The sequence below is a fragment of the Sciurus carolinensis genome, chromosome 4 (genome assembly GCF_902686445.1).
Source record: "Sciurus carolinensis chromosome 4, mSciCar1.2, whole genome shotgun sequence".
Lineage (NCBI taxonomy): Eukaryota > Metazoa > Chordata > Mammalia > Rodentia > Sciuridae > Sciurus > Sciurus carolinensis.
This window is the reverse complement of record NC_062216.1, coordinates 154,740,130-154,755,539: the sequence shown is the minus strand read 5'-3', so window position 1 is coordinate 154,755,539 and position 15,410 is coordinate 154,740,130. Positions and strand designations below refer to the sequence as shown.

Here is a 15,410-nt window from a genome sequence, read left to right as displayed (position 1 = left end):
CATACTAGATTTTAATTTTAGACACAGCATTAGTAACCTATAATTAGGCCGGAAACTCTGAACAAACCCATGTTAAACTGATTCAAATTAAAATCTGGTAGAATCTGAAACATATACTCTAATTAAAATATCATCCTGGAAACAAACACCATTGATGACATCAATAGGAACACATACGTTTCAAGAATATACGTACGTAGATACGTTTCAAGATGCTTCCTAAAGAAGAGAGAAGCTGTCCTCTGATTTAGGGTATCAGTATCCTCAGACTCTGAAAAAAAAAATCGAATTTTAAAAATGTTTACCCGATTTGTACATGGTTAATTGGAATAAATTTAAAATAAATGCCTCCACTAAAAATGTTATGATTTTGAAGAAACATTCTTTTAATGACATTATTTTCCTAGGAGTGATTTTATTTATTTCAAAAAAATCTCAATATTCACATATATTTAGGCAATAATATTAAGCTCAATGATGAGAATTAAAAATTGTGTTTTAATAAAGTTATTTTGTACATTTTAATGATGACTTATGAAAGTATTTTTCACCTATCACAGCTTCCCTGGGCACATAGGCAAGTGTTTTTATCTTCAAAAAGGGAACTGGGCTGAGAGGCAAAGGACCATGATTTTTCAGTGACTGGTAATCCCAGCAAATGTAATTCATGTGGGATTGTTCCAATCTGCAATGTACTTCAGTAATGTTTTCCAGTATAGTCTCAAATTTTAAGCAAGTCTTGAGTTTTATCTCTGCAAGGCCATAGCCAATAGGTCTTTTCTGCCCTACTCAAATTAGTAAATTATCTTGTTAAATTGGTATCTTGCTAGTTGAAGAGTTTGGTTCTAGCCTAACTGTACTAATAGTGTTTTAAGAGATAGATTTTACTGTACTGGCTGAAACCATTCAGAGTTATCAGGACTAGATTTAATCTAAGGTGAAGTTCATGGTTGGATGTCTATATTCTGACAGATACCCTATTGTATGAGGATACCTGGGCCACTAGGTCGCTGAAGTGGATCTTCAGAGGAAGAGGTATTGCTGATATTTGAAGATAACATTTTACTACCTACGTTTGATGTGAGTACAATACAATACTGAGGTCTCAGTGCCACCTCAGTGAGCTTCCTGAAGATGCTGCATTGGAACTGTTTATTTTGTTATCCACAGAACTTTTCCAAGTAGTTTAATCTTTAGAGACAATAACTCATCCTATTTTTTTCCACAAACAAAGGAATGTTGACCAACTGTTGAGTCTGAAAGTTGTTTTAAATACAGTACTGTGCCCTACATGCCAATGGAGATGTGATTCACAAATTACTCCATCCTAGTTGCTGAAATTAATTTGCTAAGCAAAACCCATCACTTTCATCTCTTTTTCTTATTCCTGGATACACTATCAATAGAAGGTTACTGCAGATACTACGTTTCTCTGGAAGCATGACTTATGTCATAAGCTATCAGAATAAGGTTGCCGTTCTAGATCTTTCTCTCCATGAGTTATCAAATTGAGACTTGGAATCATTGTAGGATGTATCTCCGGCACCATTATTTTTAGTGATGAGGGTAATTTTTGCTTTAATTCTGCTGTAGAATTCCAAAGTGGAGGATATTTATCCCTCCTATGTACCTCAAGGTCAAGTGATTAGGCTACTGAATTTGTTCTGATCACTACTTTCAAACTTCCTCTTTCCTCCTTCAGGAACATTTGAAGTTCACATCACCTAGCTAAGTTACTCTCTACTCTATTTTCTATTATTTACTAACGTCCTGGCTACTCTCCTTCAGAAATTATAGATCTCCTTGCTCTAGGTTTTCTTCACCATTCTTCTTGTCTACAATTTATGCAGATTCAACATTTTTAACAGGTGATCTGTGCAACACCAACACTTAGCCACTTAGATCTTTGACTTCTCCAACAACTTGTTCCTGTTTTCCATTGTATTCACTCTAGTGGTAAGACTCTGAGCCTTATCATCAATAACTACCTTACCATTTTAAAAAAATCTGTGATCATCTATGGAGCATCAATTTTACTACAAAATCGGTGAGAAATAGAAATTATTTAAGACCCATCTCTGCTACCCCAGAAACATGCGAGAAAGGACCGAGAAGAATAGGGCAGGGTGAAGTGTCCCAGGTAAAAAGTCTGGTATTTCTTCCATGAGGACAGTGGAGCCCCCTCATCCACAGGCAGCTCTGGATGCCCTCCTGATTGGAATTCATGGAGAGATATCCCAGGAAGTTTGCAGACCTCCACGCGAGTGAGATCCTGTGTGATCTTTTTGGTTTTGCCTCTGTCTCAGCTGTCTACTTTCATTGGAGCCACTTTATTTCTGAGTCCAGGGTGTATCTGTCTTCCTTTTGTTGGAGCCACATTGTTCCAGAATTTAGGGTGTCTTGAGGGTCAGTAGGCAACAACATGGCATGCAGCAAAATATTCCTAGGATACAGGTGCAATCCTAGCCACTGCCTTCCAGTCTTTGCTCCTGTCATGGGTACAGGCTATAGTCCCACCATGGGGTTGCTCAGTGGGTAGAGAGTTTTCTCCTGGTGACAAAGTACCCCAGTAGGACTTGCTACTCTTTGCCTCCTACCCGCTGCTGCTCAACAAGTGGCTGGGTGAGGGGATCTGCAATATGTTGTGGGGCTATACTGGGAGTGGGGTGTCCTTGTTTGCCAGCTGCAGAGGGGAATGGCAGGCAGACTGGGTGTTCTACTGCCCTTCTGCCTGACTGTCCTCCTAAAGTAGCTGTAGCTCACAGGGCTAAAAGGGGGACGAACCAAAGGGCAGGCCCACTGGCATTCCTTTTTGAATAGAGACTGAAGCTGGAAGGATCGGAGGGGAATGGGCTGGGCCCAACCTCTGGATGTGCAGGCTTAACTTGGAATGATCAGTTTCCCTGGTTTGCCTGGTGCTGGAGCATCAGAAAGGTAGCCATAACCTCATCAGATTTTCTGGTTACCTAAGTTAGATACTCAGGTATCATATAGACCACAAGCCATGTCAAACACAACCCTCATTAGTGAGGGTTCTGGGTGGTTGGGGAATGGCTCCCTGTAAGGAATCAATGAATACTTCTCCCCTGGTTAAGTCATGGTGCCTCACAACTTAGTCTACTGTGGAATTCTATGTGGGGTCGGTCAGTAACTGATGACACTTCTCACTTCAAGGAAGTATGAGAGGGAAGCTTGTACCTTGTGTGCAGAACCTGTTCCTTCTGCTAGAAAAAGGTGGTCCTGTTAAATGGGAAGACGTCTATGACCATGAAGTACAGAAGGACACGCAGGGTCCATATGTCCATGGTGGGACTGTTATATTTTCATTGGTAGAGTTCTGGGGCATAGTATGGGAGACTGCTGCAGATGGCATCCAGAGTCTGCCAGCTGTGAATCTGATGCCTGGCCTGAAGTCACAGAGTTTGATGTTTCTTCTGGCATTCACCAGGATGTTCTCCAGCTTCAGATCTGTGCATGGTGCCCTTCTCGTGGCAGTTGTGCACAGCATACATGATCTGCCTGAGCACTCTATGGACTTCCTCCTGCATGCCAATGACCTCTGGGACATACTGCAGTAGCTCTCCCCCACCTGCATGCTCCATCACATTTTCAGTGGTTTCAATAATGTCAGAGTTGGATCACATTTGGGTGTTCCACAGTCTTCATTAGATTCACCTTGAATATAATAAAAGGCAAAGTTCTTTTCTACCTTCCAGAGAACTTTCATGGCTACCTCTGTCCCCATGAGGATATGCAATCAGATTCACCTAAGTAAACTTTCCCTATTTGATGTGCCTCAGAACCCTATTTAGCATGTGAGGGTTCCTCCATGTAGAAGCTAGTCGAAAAGTCCTTCCATGCTCTCATAACCTCACTACTCTGACTATTCTCACTACACATCCTAAATAGCAACGCCAACTAAGGATGCTAGCTCTAAAAAAAATTAAAAGCAAAACAAACAAAATAACCCCAAAATCAATAATCAATATTGAAAGACCAAAGTGAAACTACTAAATGAGCTAACTATGAGTCAACAGGTCACCCAATGAAAGCTCCCTGTACTTATGGACAAAAATCAGTCACAGCCAGAGTCCTTTATAGGTGTTGTTTGAAATTCCTTCACATTAGTCGCTTGTGAGGTCGAAGCAACAAATGGTCTGGTCACAACCAAGTGTAACCCAGAGTGGTTGTCTCACTTTTTGGTCTCTGGAGCCATTTTCATTTTGATAAGAAAGGACTCCAGAAGCTTTTTTACTTCAGTGGGTTATGGAGAATGATATATACTTGTTTGGAAATTAAAACCTGTATTATGCTTCAATGATCTTTTCAAGTCCAAAAATCTGTAGTAACTTTTGGCTTTTAAAGATCTCATCTTATTTACATTCGATGTATTCAATTCCTTTTCCTTTCAACTTGAAATGCTTGGCATCAACTCTTCTGATCAGAAGAAAGTACGGCCTGTGGCCCTGGGACAACTGTTGGTGGTCTCTACATTTTCTATTATTTAAAAAAAAAAAAAAAACTGAAAAAGAAAAATAGAGTGAACTGTATAGTAAATACCCTTGTGATCTTATCTAGAGTTAACAATTATAAACATGTTGCCACATTTTCTCATATATTTTTTCAACAAAGCATTTAAAGTAAATATCAGACACCATGACAATTTCACCCATGAATGTTTCAGTATAAGTCTCTAAGAAGAAGGAACATTTTTTTCTATGCAATTACAGCTCCCTTGTGAAATTACCTAAAGTCACCTACTATCTAGTCCATATTAAAATATTCTTTTTAAAGGAAAATAAATGATTGTTCTCAAAAGGACAGTAACACTTCACCTACATTGTGATACTATAACAAAATGTTCTGTTCTGAAGACACTGTAGGGCATGCTATTAATACCTATGGGGCTGAGAAGGGAGGAAGGGAGATTTCACCATAATTTCCCCATAAAGTCCTCATCAGATTTCTTATCAGGGACCCTGAACCCAGGAGGCAGTGGTTTGATTTATTCAAAGTGATGAAAAACAAAGCTGTCAGCCAAGAATCCAATGGTCATCAAAAATGTCCCTCCCTAGGTGAGAGAAATGGAGGCACTCCCAGATGCCTTAGCCCTTTCATTCTGCTGTATGAAATACCTTAGGCTGGGCAACTTTTAACAACAGAAATTGATTTTTCCCAGTTCGAGAGTCTGACCAAATTCAACATCAAGGTGCCTTGAGATAAAGTGTGTTGAGAGAGCTGGCTTTCTTCTTCTAACATGGTGACTTGCTGTGTCCTTGCGCAGTGGAAGGGGAGAAGGCTTGAATTTGCTCCCTCAAGTGCTTTTTATTTTTATTTTTTTCTTCAAGATACTGGCTACTGAAACCAAGTCCTCATATGTGCTAAGCAAAAGCTCTACCACTGAGTTATATCCCCAGCCCTTTTAATCTTATTATGGCATAGGATCTTACTAAGTTACCTAGGCTGGTCTTGAACTTGAGATCTTCCTGTCTCAGCCTCCCAAATAGCAAGGATTTTAGGCATCTACCACCACTCCCAGCATAATAAGTCTATGTGTCCCTGTGTTGTGTAGGATTAAACAGATCTTCGCATTTTAGACAAGTGCTTTTTTTAAAGGACACATATCCCATTCAGGAAGTTGGAGCCTCATGATCTAATCACCTTCTAAAGGCCCCATCTCAATACTGTTGCACTGGGATTGAAGTTTCAACAGGAATTCTGGAGGGATGCATACATTCAAATCACAACACTAGTAAAAAAAGAGTTGAGGGAGTTAATCACCACTGGATGTGCCCTGCATGAGGGGAATCCTTCAAGTTGAACTAAAAGATATTAGGACTCAGAGCTGGATAAAGACAGAAAGATCTCTGGAAAGGCAAATTCATGACAATTATAAAAGCTAGTGTTACTTTTGTTTCTACATGATTTAAGAGACCAATTTAGCTAAAAATTATTAGTCTATGTTATGGAACACAATATATACCATGTTCTTATCAGGAATTGCTTTAAGTGACAATACCTTAAGTACTCTAATGAAAAGTCAGGGAATGGAAGAAGGAAAAGAAAAGGGGATCCAACTTGCTGTCTATAAGAACTGAGGATCAGTCTCCAGCCCTGGTAGAATCTTGGGGAGCATGTTTTAGGCAGAGGGAATAGCAAGGAGAAAGTTCTTGGGCATAAATGAGCTTAGGGGGATGGAGATACAAGGAGACCTGAGTGTGTGATCCCAGTGGTGGTGGAACAGTAAATGGAAAGTTAGACATGGGTCAAATTAAGGTCAAACTCAGAACTGGGTGTTCTGATTTCCATTTTACAGATGAGGAAACTGAGGCTCAGGGAAGTTGAGTCATTCTGCTGAGGCCCTTCTCATACCTTGATTCCAACATCCACTTCCTCAAAACACTGTAGCTGGGTTAGATTAACAAGTGTTAAGTCACCCACCTCCTGGGTACCTATTTAAGATATGGTTGCAGCAGACATAGATATTCAGACAGGCTGATTAAATATACTTAATAATAATTTAAGTATAAATTGAGCTCATCAGGAGGCTCCTTGCTCCCCCAAATATCTATGGCCCATTTTCTAAATAGTGCCAGAGGAGTTTTCTTTTGCACCTAGGCAGATGAATATTTTGCTCTTTTGAATTTGACTTGAGTCTGACTCCTCTAAGATCTATTTCTTGTGTAAGGAAAGGACCAAATGTCCTCCAGAATCAAGCTGAAAACACATAGAGCCCATCCAAGAGCACTGGGGACCCACAACACATTGGACACACAGTAGACAAAGCTAAAGGGAGAATTTATGAACTAGAAGATTGTCCTGAAGAAACTGCTCAGGATGCACCACAGAGAAAAAAGAAAATGGAAAATTAGAAGACAGGTTTTGAAAGTCATGAATGCTTAGAAATGAATCAGAATTCTGAGGTGAACAGAAGGAAGCATGCATGAGAGTCAAAATGGAGCACACTCTAAGCCAAGACTAGTATTTCTTGTTCTGTGCTTCCTCAGACACTTGTCTTGACAGTTGAGGAGTGGAATTTTGAGATTGTGGTGGGGAAGAAGAAAGAAAAGAAGGAAATGGATGTTAACTGAATACTGATACATGTCACATATTTTCTCATGATCTGCCTCACTTGATTGGTCCATAGACCTTGAGGCTGAAATCTTTGCTCCCATTTTGTCATGGAACAAAGGCTCAGTGTATCATTGGTTTGTGTGCTGATGGTGGTTAGCACGCGTGCGCGCGCGCGCACACACACACACACACACACACACATGCAGCAGGTGCTCAATAAAGACTGTTGAATGAGTGTGAAATGTGAGGCCTGCAGAGTTCAGTGTCAGTGACACAAGAGGGTATGAGGAAGAAAAAGGATCTGAACTCAGAATCATTTCACCACAGTGCCTGTATGGATTCCACAGTGCTAAGCAATGTCTGCATGATTCCTGTTATGGTATAGATATTAAATATTCCCCAAAATCTCATAAATTGAAGACTTTGTTCCCAGTGCAGCAGTGTTCAGAGGTGGGACCTTTAGTAGAGCTGTGACCTCAAAAATGGATTAATCCAATGATGGATTTAGTTTAATGGGTTATTGAAAGGTGGTAGAAACTTTAGGAGGTGGGACTGAGGGGAAGGAAATAGGTTGAGGTATATTTTGTCCCTGGCATCTCTCTTTTTCTGCTTTCTGGCCACCTCAGGTAAGCTGCTTTCTGCCACTGTGCACTCCCCACCATGATGTCCTGCCTTGCCAGAGACCCAAATCAATGAGTCCAAGTGACCATGGGCTAAAGCCTCTGACATCATGAACCAAATAAATCTTTCTTCCTTTTGTTTTTCTCAGGTATTTTGTCACACAAAAGGAAAACTGACTAACCCAGAAAATTGGTACCAGAAATGGAGTTATTGCTGTGACTATATCTGACATGTGGTTCAGAAGCCTTTGGAACTGGTTTGCAGGAAAAGTTTGGATAATCAGGCTAGAGTCTAGAATGTTGTAAGTGGAGCTTAACAGGTGACTCTGCTGTTAATTTATGAAACCAGAATGCTGATAGGAATGTAAAAGTAAAGACTGTGCTGATGAGGTTTGCAAAGGAAATCAGAGTAGAGGCCATTACATTCTAGCAAAGAACTTGTCTGTGCTTTGTCCATGCCCTAAGATTTTGTGTGAGGCTGATTTTAAAAGTGACAGAATTGGCTGGGGAAACAGCTCAGCTGGTAGAGTGCTTGTCTTGTAAGCACAAGGCCCTGAGTTCAATCCCCAATACCGAAAAAAAAAAAAAAAAAAAAAGGTGACAGAATCATCTGGTAGAGGGAGTTTCAGGGCAGCACAATATTCAGGCTCTGCAGTGGCTATTGATGACTGATTAAGTCAGGTTTATAGTGAGAATGGGGAGCAAAAAGCAGAACAGATTTTAAAAATTTGCAGTCTGGGACCAAGAAGGATGTGATTGCTGTTGCTGAAGAGACTAGTGCCATTAAAAAGAAGCCAAGTACTTTGTACCATGACTGTGGGAGGAGGCCTTGAGGACTTCTAAGGAATTGACCATACCCCCACACATTCCAGGCTTAAAGTTGTAAAAGTGTAAACTCATTTGAAAGATTGTGCTTTAAGAAAAGAGCCCAGGGCTCCTTGCTGGCACAGGGATACCTAGGAAATGCTTCCCTAGGATTCCTTTCCCATGGCTCAGTTGCCAGGACTCAAAGGCCATTGCACTTACATTCCAAGTGGACCTGGGTACTCTGTTGGTGTCAAACCCTGGTACTCATTTTGTAGGCATACAGAAAGCAAGAGTTACAGTGTCACTGAAGCTTCCACCAAGATTTCAAGCGAAAGCCTGGGAGGCCGGGCAGTACATGGCAGGATGAGAATCACTGCAGGCAGCCCCTAGGGGTCTGAAGCAAGAAGCTGTGGGTGAAGTGGAAGCTGCCACTTCAGGCGCTTTCTACTTTAGACATGATTAGGGAAGCTAAGTCCCATGACCTGCTTTCTATAAGCTGGGGACTCAAGAATGCTGGTGATGTCCTTCTAGTCCAAATCTGAAAGGTGCTGCAGCCACCTTGGACTGAGTATGTGGAATGTGGTCAAGGGGCCACAGGCAGATGTGAATTGGAAAGAAGAAATGTTTTATCGAGAGTACTGGCTTTGCCTCAAATCCATTACCTTACTCTCTAAATCTCAATTTTCAGGGTCCCAATTGTTAACTACTAGCCTTTCCCCCCAGCTTATTGTACTCTCCCTTATCCTAAGTAAGACTTCCAAATCATGAATCCTTTTTAAGTCTAACACTTTTTGTCTATTTTCCTGCTTCTGCCATCATACTCATTTTTTAACTCACCTAAATTAATTCCCATCAACATCAATCAACATTTTTGTAAATATTTTCAACTCTCTTATCTTAATGGCTCTCCTCCTTTTTTGTTTGGGGTAACCTCAACCTTACTTGGATTGAATCCTGCTTGAATTGAACTTTTCTCTTATTTACAACCAAACAGCAAATACTGCTGGAGAAAAGTCATGAAATGGATTGACTGGTTTAATTCGACTTTAGTCCCCATAGGAGCACTCGACACTAATTGGTAAAGCCATACCATTCTCTGGATTAACCATTCATACCTTTCTCTCCCCGAATCTCTTATATTCCTTTTCTCCACATCTCCTTTTTCAGCTGTGACCTTGCCTCATACAAGAAAATAAAAACCATCTGTTGAGAATGCTTCAACCTCAGAACTGTCAAATCTGCACTCCTTTTCTCTTGCATCTTTTTTCCAATGGAAGATCTGTCCTATCGTAAGTAAGTTATACCATTTGTACTCAAGGTCCTTCCCATTCCAAAGAATGTTTCATTTGGTAGTCTTTCTCATGACACCAACCTTGACTAGACATTTTGACAATAAGGCCAGAATAACAATGCTGTTTAAAACTCTCATTTCCCTGTGGGGGGAAAAAAAAAGTAGGTATTTTGTTATATTCATCCAATACAAAAATATCTTCTATTAAAACAAGTATTAGGGTTGGGGTTGTGGCTCAGTAGTAGAGCACTTGCCTAGCATGTGTGAGGTACTGGGTTCGATCCCCAGCTCCACAAAAAAACACTACACAGACAAAATAAATGTATCGTGTTCATCTACAACTAGAAATATTTTTTAAAAACCCAAGTATCAGATTTTAAAAAATCCTTAAGATACCTACAGTATCAATGTCCCAAACCCTGTGAATCAACAAAAAGATACTTGTGTTAAGACAAAACTCAAAATTAAAAAATTGCTCCAATTATTTTGTCAGAAACTTTTTCATAGCTTTATTTTTCTTTTTTGATCATTTGGATAACTGCCTCCATTTCTCATGTTATTAACATACAGTTGACATTGTTTTTCATTATCCTGTTTTTCATGGAATTGTAAAATTAAGGGTGTCACTTCAAACAGAAGAACAAGTTTCATTTAAAATAATGTCAAAAATTGAAAAGCCAAAATCCTTAAAATATGTTTATTTCCATTAAGCCATTTCTGGGAATTTATTCTAAGGAAATAATCAAAAGTGGAGTTTGTTTATATTTGTTGTTTCATCATTTATAATGGTGGGAAATTAAAAATTGAAATCTACAAGAAGAAACTGGCTAAGTAATTTATGATATATCTATATAAATCATGATCATAAAAATCCATATATTTCATGGTCATAAACTACATCAAGTGAAAAATACAATGTCTAGCTACATGGCTACATTAGGTTGAACATATATGTAAAAGCGTATGTGGAGATGTGTGTATTTAAAAATCTATGCAAAGAAAAATATACAAACCTTATATAGACCAAAATGTTTGTAGTAGTTCCCATGGGTAGTGAGGCACAGTGATTTTTATTTTGTTTTTCTGTATTTTCCAAGATTTCTACAATGAACACATATGAATTTGAATCACAATTTTTAAAAAATTAGCATGAGAAGTTGAGTAATCACTTGACTTATCAGAATTCGTAATTTGTCTTTCAATTTTGCATATTCCCAAACTCCATTTCATCAACTTAACCAGATCTATTTTAGGTAACTGATTTCAAATCATTGCAGAAGAGAAGAGTTATTAATCAGGTGACATACATGCTCAGACAATTCTGTACTAGTGGATTAATCCCCTTTTAAGAATAAATACTACTCTGGAAAATTTTAGTGAAATAGAACAAAGTCACAAAGTCAGAATTTGAATTCAGACATGGATCTGTATATTTTAAATCCTCTTTTTACACCTCAACCCTATATAAAGGTCAGGTTAAAATGAAGTGTTGGGTTTAGGTTAATTCAAAGTTATAGCAAGTCAGCCAAAGGACCATTCTAAGAAACTATGTTCACCTTTGGGAAAGAAGATGGGAACTATGAAGTGAAAGTTTTAGAGTGCACGTAATAGTATTAATAAAAATGTGTATATAAACTGCTTTATAGCTTAGAAAACATTTTGATGCCTCAAAATGTTTAATGAATGAATATTAGCTCTGCATTACCTCAAAATAAAATCTAAATTAGAATGGTACAACAAGGTCCTATGTCATCTGGCTCATTTCTCCAGTTTTCTTCTCTGGTCACACTGAAGAACGAAGTGGTCTCCAAGGAAGCTGTATTAGTTTGCTAGGGCTTTCATAACAAAATGAAACAAGATGTATTTATGTTCTCTGAGATCTGGAGGCAAGTCCAAGGTCAAGGTGATAAACCTTGGCTTGTGGGTGACTGTCTTCTTGTTCCGTCCTTGGATGGCCTTTCCTCTGTGTACATACATCTTTGATGTCTGTAGGTCCAAATTTCCTCTTCCAAGGATGATACCAGTCAGATTGAATTAGAAGCCACCCTAATGGCCTCATTTTCACTTAATCATCTCTTTAAATGCCTGTCTCCCAATTCGGTACATTTTGAGGTACTGGGGACTAGGGATTTAACATAAGACTTTTGGCAAGACAGTTTAGCCTATTAAGAGAAGCTATCTTCTTTTCTTCTGCCTGGAACCCTTTGTAAGTACTGCATATTTCTGTAACAGTACTTCTTTGATCTTCATTTGTACCAAGCATGTTTCATTTGTATAAAATCACATTTTTGTGATACAGACAACAGGTTGTATCACATTGTTACGGGCTCATATAAAGCTGAGTTAATCTTATTTTTAGCACCCCATACCACTTGGTTTATGTTACTTTTGTGGCACAAAACATTATAGGATTCAGTGGCTTAAAATATATTGACTCTTGATGTTCGAAAAAAGAAAAGTTTACTCAATGTAAATTTACTAAGTGTAATATTACTTAGGCACCTTCATCCACAGTACCAGGTTCATCATATTTGGTGGAGGTCTCATTAATATCTGTTTGAAATAGATCTATTTTTAATTTGACCAAACAGGAGAGGGAAAAACAAACTACATCAAGTGAAAATACAATGTCTAGCTATGTGGCTACATTAGGTTGAATCATTAGAAATTATTATTTGATATTTTCAAATTTTTAAGCAGTAAAAGGGACTTTATGAAACATAAAAGTTTATTGGAATAAAAACCTAAAAAATATTTCTCATAGCCTTGTTATTCCTTTTTTTGTGTGTGTGCGCAATAAATATTCGTATACATACCTTTAAGGCACTACTTAGTATAAAGAGATTAATAGTCGAAAGTCGTATGTGACTTGTTACTTGCTACCACTCACCTGAAATTGATGAAAAAATATTTCTGCAGCTTCTAAGATGTTCTTTCAACAGTTGTCTCCCCCCCCCCCCCCCCCCATTATTATCAAACCCTTGAGAGGACTGTCTGGAGTCAGTTACCTGATTGCAATCTTGGGGCCCCATGGCAGATCACTAAGCTGTGTGCCACAGTCTCATGTTAAAGTGGGAGATTAGTCACACGTCGTGCGGTTGTTTACAGTGCCCGGGGCACACGGTGAGGGCTAAAATTTGTAAATTATAATATTCAAAACTGTAAACAGTATTCTATTGTACTTGCTTTAAAAAGGCAAATGGCCCAAAACCATTTTCGGAAAAACAGCCTGCACCATATATTGCATATTTGCTACGAAGGACCACTAAGCTTATATGCTTAGTGATGCAGAGGCAATAATCCACTTCTGTAGGCTTAATTCACGTTAATAACAACAACAGAAAACACACTTTACAAGACCAACTAGTACAAACTCCAGCCTTAAGCTTTATCTTTCTGAAAACTAAGATTACTACGATAACTTTTTTAATCGACTTTTTTCTTTTAACACTAAAGCATTTTTGAAAAGTGGCGGGAACACACCGAAGATTGTACAAATGGGTAACTTTAGGAAAAAAAGCCATGACCCCGACGTGATTCGAACACGCAGCCTTCTGATCTGGAGTCAGACGCGCTACCGTTGCGCCACGAGGTCCTGCTGGGCTGTGGCTCGCGCGGTTTCTTAGGACTCCGATAACATGGCGCTTCTTCCGGTTGAACCCCGCCTTCTCTTGCAGTCATTCCACTCCAGCGTCCTGTCGGACCTGGCTACTGATTTCTTCAGAGCTCAAAACACCCTGACAACTAGCTTTCTCCCTAGGTTGAGACATAACTAGCGGAGGCCCGAGATCAGGGTTACCCAGTTAAGCGGGGTCCCCAAGGTCCCTGGAAACCCGTCCTTCCTCTTCTTTATCAAGCCATTTCCGTTCTTGTGTGCCCCGCCCCCGCCCGTTAGGGGCGGAGACGCCGTCCTCCCTCTCCCCTCCCCCACCGATCGCGCGTGAGTTCGTGACCCTGCTGAGCAATCCCGGGGAGCCACTGCGCACGCGCAGACGGGTGCCAGCTGGCGCCTGGAGTAGCTCAGGGCCTGCCAGTCTTTACGCTTTCCTTCCCGCCTTTGTCAACAATATAGTGTTGTCTCTCAGGTCCCCCTTTCATTTCACAGTGAGCGTTAAGCTTAAAGGTGGTGGTCATTTTGAAAAGACATGGTCGTACACTTAAAAAAGATGTCTCACCTCTTAGGCTTAACGGGAATTGTCATGAGGGTTAGATAACACGAAAGGTAATACTGGATTACTAAAAGTGTGCGAACCTCCCCGTCGGGGAATTGAACCCCGGTCTCCCGCGTGACAGGCGGGGATACTAACCACTATACTAACGAGGAGCCATGCATTTCCTTTTGTCCAGGTATTTCTTCAAGGAGCGTTCAGGTCCTTCCCTGGGTTCCAGTTCTCTTCCGTGCACGGGCAGGAGATGTGAGAAGGGGCCCTCCAAGAGTGGCTCTGCTTATCTTACCGGCCGCCTTGAACTTTTTGGGCTGAAGGGATAAGCGGTATAGCGTAAGTGAAACAAAACATGCTTCCAATTTTAGTGGTGGTGAATTGTGTAAAATAGCTTCCCAGGGTTCTTTATGCTTTCCAAATGATTTAGGTGGTTGGCTTGAGCTTTTTCTTGGGTTTAATCAGGACCAAGGGTATGTGAGTTGAAGCAGAATTTTTACCCTCACCAATTTTAATTTTCATTCGGAAGTTGAAGTTCAGGGGTATCGTATGGTTGCCAGATGTCTGCTGCAGTCAGGGTTGCCCCACAGCCTGGAGCCTCTCAGACAGTTCCATGCTTTCACGACACAAAAGGGCTCACGCTTGTGACCAGCTGCAGCCAAGTGAATTGTTATCACCGGCCCTTCACTGAGGTGTCTACCATTTACTTTAAAAATGACAAAAAGAATGTGTAAGCGACCCAGTAGTACACTTAAATAATTCAAAATAAGGATGTGCTGTTGATTAAACAAAAGGTTAGGATTATTTGTGCCATCCTAAACCTTTTCATAAACAGGAGCATGGCATTTTCCCAGTGGGACAAAGAGGGCCTCTCCCGTCAACTTTTGACTCTGTCTCTAAACTGGGGTATTTACAGTCACTGATGGCTGCCATGATTAAAAAGATTCATTTTAGAACTTAAACTCCCATGTCTTAAGAAATCCCTTTCTTGCAGTGCACTAAGAATTAATGTATTGGTACAGATCATAAATTAATGCCATTTTTCATCAGATGAAAGGGATAATTTGTCTAATGCAAATATCAACAAGTGACAATTTCTGCAGTGTGTTTTGGCATTTTCTCCCCACTCCTAAATATATCAAAAGTCTCAAAAACTAAAAATAAAACCCCTCATTGTCCTAGTGTCTCCTTCCACTTCTTATCCTCCAATAACTCTATGCCAAAGCTCACTGTGATAACGATTATGACATCCTTTTTGTGGTAAGATCCAAAGGACTTGTCCCAGGTCTCTTGTTTGATAGAGACATAGGGTGTTGAGAACTCAAGTTCTCCTGAATCACATGTTTGCCCCTGTTCTTCATGTGGTAGAAGAGACTTGATCTTCCTTACCCCAGAAGAGACCACCCGCTGAAGCTCTGGTAAAGCTCTGCTGATGTTGAGACACATGTTGTTACTCTT

At 40.0% G+C, this 15,410-nt stretch overlaps 2 non-coding genes across 2 annotated transcripts; both read right to left on the bottom strand.

Moving 5' to 3' along the window:
• Window positions 1–13,315: 13,315 nt before the first annotated feature.
• Trnaw-cca (transfer RNA tryptophan (anticodon CCA)) lies at window positions 13,316–13,387 on the bottom strand. Its single transcript has one exon. It is a non-coding gene; the product is annotated as a tRNA-Trp (tRNA).
• Window positions 13,388–14,044: 657 nt separating this feature from the next.
• On the bottom strand, window positions 14,045–14,116 carry Trnad-guc (transfer RNA aspartic acid (anticodon GUC)). The gene has a single exon. It is a non-coding gene; the product is annotated as a tRNA-Asp (tRNA).
• Window positions 14,117–15,410: the final 1,294 nt, after the last annotated feature.